This window comes from Lytechinus variegatus, chromosome 4, assembly GCF_018143015.1.
Source record: "Lytechinus variegatus isolate NC3 chromosome 4, Lvar_3.0, whole genome shotgun sequence".
NCBI lineage: Eukaryota > Metazoa > Echinodermata > Echinoidea > Temnopleuroida > Toxopneustidae > Lytechinus > Lytechinus variegatus.
The window spans coordinates 4,759,511-4,765,510 of NC_054743.1; positions in this window are offsets into that span (position 1 = coordinate 4,759,511).

Genomic DNA, 6,000 nt, shown 5'->3' on the forward strand with positions numbered 1-6,000 from the left:
ATTATCTTCATGTAGCTGTTAAACGAAGATGAAATTATCTTCATGTATGAGGAAGATGAAATTATCTTCATGTAGCTGTAAGAGGAAGATGAATTTATCTTCATGTAGCTGTTAAACGAAGATAAAATTATCTTCATGTAGGTGTTAAACGAAGATGAAATTATCTTTATGTTGGTGTTTCACGAAGATGAAATTATCTTCATGTAGCTGTAAGAGGAAGATGAAATTATCTTCATGTAGCTGTAAGAGGAAGATGAATTTATCTTCATGTAGCTGTTAAACGAAGATAAAATTATCTTCATGTAGGTGTTAAACGAAGATGAAATTATCTTTATGTTGGTGTTTCACGAAGATGAAATTATCTTCATGTAGGTGTTAAACGAAGATAAATTATCTTTATGTAGGTGTTAAACGAAGATGAAATTATCTTTATGTAGGTGTTAAACGAAGATGAAATTATCTTCATGTAGCTGAGTAACGAAGATGAAATTATCTTCATGTAGGTGTTAAACGAAGATGAAATTATCTTTATGTTGGTGTTTCACGAAGATGAAATTATCTTCATGTAGGTGTTAAACGAAGATAAATTATCTTTATGTAGGTGTTAAACGAAGATGAAATTATCTTTATGTAGGTGTTAAACGAAGATGAAATTATCCTCATGTAGCTGTTAAAGGAAGATGAAATTATCTTCATGTAGCTGTAAGAGGAAGATGAAATTATCCCAATGTAGCTGTTAAACGAAGATGAAATTATCTTCATGTAGCTGTGTAACGAAGATGAAATTATCTTCATGTAGCTGTTAAACGAAGATAAAATTATCTTCATGTAGGTGTTAAACGAAGATGAAATTATCTTTATGTAGCTGTTTAACGAAGATGAAATTATCATCATGTAGCTGTTAAACGAAGATGAAATTATCTTCATGTAGCTGTAAGAAGAAGATGAAATTATCTTCATGTAACTGTTAAACCAAGATGAAATTATCTTCATGTAGCAGTTAAACGAAGATGAAATTATCTTCATGTAGCTGAGTAACGAAGATGAAATTATCTTCATGTAGCTGTTAAATGAAGATGAAATTATCTTCATGTAGCTGTGTAACGAAGATGAAATTATCTTCATGTAGCTGTTAAGCAAAGATGAAATTATCTTCATGTAGCTGTTAAACGAAGATGAAATTCATGTATGAGGAAGATGAAATTATCTTCATGTAGCTGTAAGAGGAAGATGAAATTATCTTCATGTAGCTGTAAGAGGAAGATGAAATTATCCTCATGTAGGTGTTAAACGAAGATGAAATTATCTTTATGTAGGTGTTAAACGAAGATGAAATTATCTTTATGTAGGTGTTAAACGAAGATGAAATTATCCTCATGTAGCTGTAAGAGGAAGATGAAATTATCCTCATGTAGGTGTTAAACGAAGATGAAATTATCTTCATGTAGCTGTAAGAGGAAGATGAAATTATCCTCAGTAGGTGTTAAACGAAGATGAAATTATCTTTATGTAGGTGTTAAACGAAGATGAAATTATCTTTATGTAGGTGTTAAACGAAGATGAAATTATCCTCATGTAGCTGTTAAAGGAAGATGAAATTATCTTCATGTAGCTGTAAGAGGAAGATGAAATTATCTTCATGTAGCTGTTAAACGAAGATGAAATTATCTTCATGTAGCTGTGTAACGAAGATGAAATTATCTTCATGTAGGTGTTAAACGAAGATGAAATTATCTTTATGTTGGTGTTTAACGAAGATGAAATTATCTTCATGCAGCTGTAAGAGGAAGATGAAATTATCTTCATGTAACTGTTTCACGAAGATGAAATTATCTTCATGTAGCTGTAAGAAGAATCCTTATGTTGGTGTTTAACGAAGATGAAATTATCTTCATGCAGCTGTAAGAGGAAGATGAAATTATCTTCATGTAACTGTTTAACGAAGATGAAATTATCTTTATGTAGGTGTTAAACGAAGATGAAATTATCTTCATGTAGCTGTAAGAGGAAGATGACATTATCTCATGTAGCTGTTAAACGAATATGAATGTATCTTCATGTAGCTGTAAGAGGAAGATGACATTATCCTCATGTAGCTGTTAAACGAAGATGAATGTATCTTCATGTAGGTGTTAAACGAAGATGAATGTATCTTCATGTAGCTGTAAGAGGAAGATGACATTATCCTCATGTAGCTGTTAAACGAAGATGAATGTATCTTCATGTAGGTGTTAAACGAAGATAAAATTCTTGATGTAGGTGTTAAACGAGATGAAATTATCTTTATGTTGGTGTTTAAAGAAGATGAAATTATCTTCATGTAGCTGTAAGAGGAAGATGAAATTATCTTCATGTAACTGTTTAACGAAGATGAAATTATCTTCATGTAGGTGTTAAACGAAGATAAATTATCTTTATGTAGGTGTTAAACGAAGATGAAATTATCTTTGTGTAGGTGTTAAACGAAGATGAAATTACCCTCATGTAGCTGTTAAAGGAAGATGAAATTATCTTCATGTAGCTGTAAGAAGAAGATGAAATTATCTTCATGTAACTGTTAAACCAAGATGAAATTATCTTCATGTAGCAGTTAAACGAAGATGAAATTATCTTCATGTAGCTGAGTAACGAAGATGAAATTATCTTCATGTAGCTGTTAAATGAAGATGAAATTATCTTCATGTAGCTGTGTAACGAAGATAAAATTATCTTCATGTAGCTGTTAAGCAAAGATGAAATTATCTTCATGTAGCTGTTAAACGAAGATGAAATTATCTTTATGTTGGTGTTTCACGAAGATGAAATTATCTTCATGTAGGTGTTAAACGAAGATAAATTATCTTTATGTAGGTGTTAAACGAAGATGAAATTATCTTTATGTAGGTGTTAAACGAAGATGAAATTATCTTCATGTAGCTGAGTAACGAAGATGAAATTATCTTCATGTAGTGTTAAACGAAGATGAAATTATCTTTATGTTGGTGTTTCACGAAGATGAAATTATCTTCATGTAGGTGTTAAACGAAGATAAATTATCTTTATGTAGGTGTTAAACGAAGATGAAATTATCTTTATGTAGGTGTTAAACGAAGATGAAATTACCCTCATGTAGCTGTTAAAGGAAGATGAAATTATCTTCATGTAGCTGTAAGAGGAAGATGAAATTATCCCCATGTAGCTGTTAAACGAAGATGAAATTATCTTCATGTAGCTGTGTAACGAAGATGAAATTATCTTCATGTAGCTGTTAAACGAAGATAAAATTATCTTCATGTAGGTGTTAAACGAAGATGAAATTATCTTATGTAGCTGTTTAACGAAGATGAAATTATCATCATGTAGCTGTTAAACGAAGATGAAATTATCTTCATGTAGCTGTAAGAAGAAGATGAAATTATCTTCATGTAACTGTTAAACGAAGATGAAATTATCTTCATGTAGCAGTTAAACGAAGATGAAATTATCTTCATGTAGCTGAGTAACGAAGATGAAATTATCTTCATGCAGCTGTTAAGCAAAGATGAAATTATCTTCATGTAGCTGTTAAACGAAGATGAAATTATCTTCATGTATGAGGAAGATGAAATTATCTTCATGTAGCTGTAAGAGGAAGATGAATTTATCTTCATGTAGCTGTTAAACGAAGATAAAATTATCTTCATGTAGGTGTTAAACGAAGATGAAATTATCTTTATGTTGGTGTTTCACGAAGATGAAATTATCTTCATGTAGGTGTTAAACGAAGATAAATTATCTTTATGTAGGTGTTAAACGAAGATGAAATTATCTTTATGTAGGTGTTAAACGAAGATGAAATTATCTTCATGTAGCTGAGTAACGAAGATGAAATTATCTTCATGTAGGTGTTAAACGAAGATGAAATTATCTTTATGTTGGTGTTTCACGAAGATGAAATTATCTTCATGTAGGTGTTAAACGAAGATAAATTATCTTTATGTAGGAGTTAAACGAAGATGAAATTATCTTTATGTAGGTGTTAAACGAAGATGAAATTATCCTCATGTAGCTGTTAAAGGAAGATGAAATTATCTTCATGTAGCTGTAAGAGGAAGATGAAATTATCCCATGTAGCTGTTAAACGAAGATGAAATTATCTTCATGTAGCTGTGTAACGAAGATGAAATTATCTTCATGTAGCTGTTAAACGAAGATAAAATTATCTTCATGTAGGTGTTAAACGAAGATGAAATTATCTTTATGTAGCTGTTTAACGAAGATGAAATTATCATCATGTAGCTGTTAAACGAAGATGAAATTATCTTCATGTAGCTGTAAGAAGAAGATGAAATTATCTTCATGTAACTGTTAAACCAAGATGAAATTATCTTCATGTAGCAGTTAAACGAAGATGAAATTATCTTCATGTAGCTGAGTAACGAAGATGAAATTATCTTCATGTAGCTGTTAAATAAAGATGAAATTATCTTCATGTAGCTGTGTAACGAAGATGAAATTATCTTCATGTAGCTGTTAAGCAAAGATGAAATTATCTTCATGTAGCTGTTAAACGAAGATGAAATTCATGTATGAGGAAGATGAAATTATCTTCATGTAGCTGTAAGAGGAAGATGAAATTATCTTCATGTAGCTGTAAGAGGAAGATGAAATTATCCTCATGTAGGTGTTAAACGAAGATGAAATTATCTTCATGTAGCTGTAAGAGAAGATGAAATTATCCTCATGTAGGTGTTAAACGAAGATGAAATTATCTTTATGTAGGTGTTAAACGAAGATGAAATTATCCTCATGTAGCTGTAAGAGGAAGATGAAATTATCCTCATGTAGGTGTTAAACGAAGATGAAATTATCTTCATGTAGCTGTAAGAGGAAGATGAAATTATCCTCATGTAGGTGTTAAACGAAGATGAAATTATCTTTATGTAGGTGTTAAACGAAGATGAAATTATCTTTATGTAGGTGTTAAACGAAGATGAAATTATCTTCATGTAGCTGTTAAAGGAAGATGAAATTATCTTCATGTAGCTGTCAGAGGAAGATGAAATTATCTTCATGTAGCTGTTAAACGAAGATGAAATTATCTTCATGTAGCTGTGTAACGAAGATGAAATTATCTTCATGTAGGTGTTAAACGAAGATGAAATTATCTTTATGTAGGTGTTTAACGAAGATGAAATTATCTTCATGCAGCTGTAAGAGGAAGATGAAATTATCTTCTTGTAACTGTTTCACGAAGATGAAATTATCTTCATGTAGCTGTAAGAAGAATCTTTATGTTGGTGTTTAACGAAGATGAAATTATCTTCATGCAGCTGTAAGAGGAAGATGAAATTATCTTCATGTAACTGTTAAACGAAGATGAAATTATCTTTATGTAGGTGTTAAACGAAGATGAAATTATCTTCATGTAGCTGTAAGAGGAAGATGACATTATCCTCATGTAGCTGTTAAACGAATATGAATGTATCTTCATGTAGCTGTAAGAGGAAGATGACATTATCCTCATGTAGCTGTTAAACGAAGATGAATGTATCTTCATGTAGGTGTTAAACGAAGATGAATGTATCTTCATGTAGCTGTAAGAGGAAGATGACATTATCCTCATGTAGCTGTTAAACGAAGATGAATGTATCTTCATGTAGGTGTTAAACGAAGATAAAATTTTCTTGATGTAGGTGTTAAACGGAGATGAAATTATCTTTATGTTCGTGTTTAACGAAGATGAAATTATCTTCATGCAGCTGTAAGAGGAAGATGAAATTATCTTCATGTAACTGTTTAACGAAGATGAAATTATCTTCATGTAGCTGTAAGAGGAAGATGAAATTATCTTCATGTAGCTGTAAGAGGAAGATGAATTTATCTTCATGTAGCTGTTAAACGAAGATAAATTATCTTCATGTAGGTGTTAAACGAAGATGAAATTATCTTTATGTTGGTGTTTCACGAAGATGAAATTATCTTCATGCAGCTGTAAGAGGAAGATGAAATTATCCTCATGTAGCTGTAAGAGGAAGATGA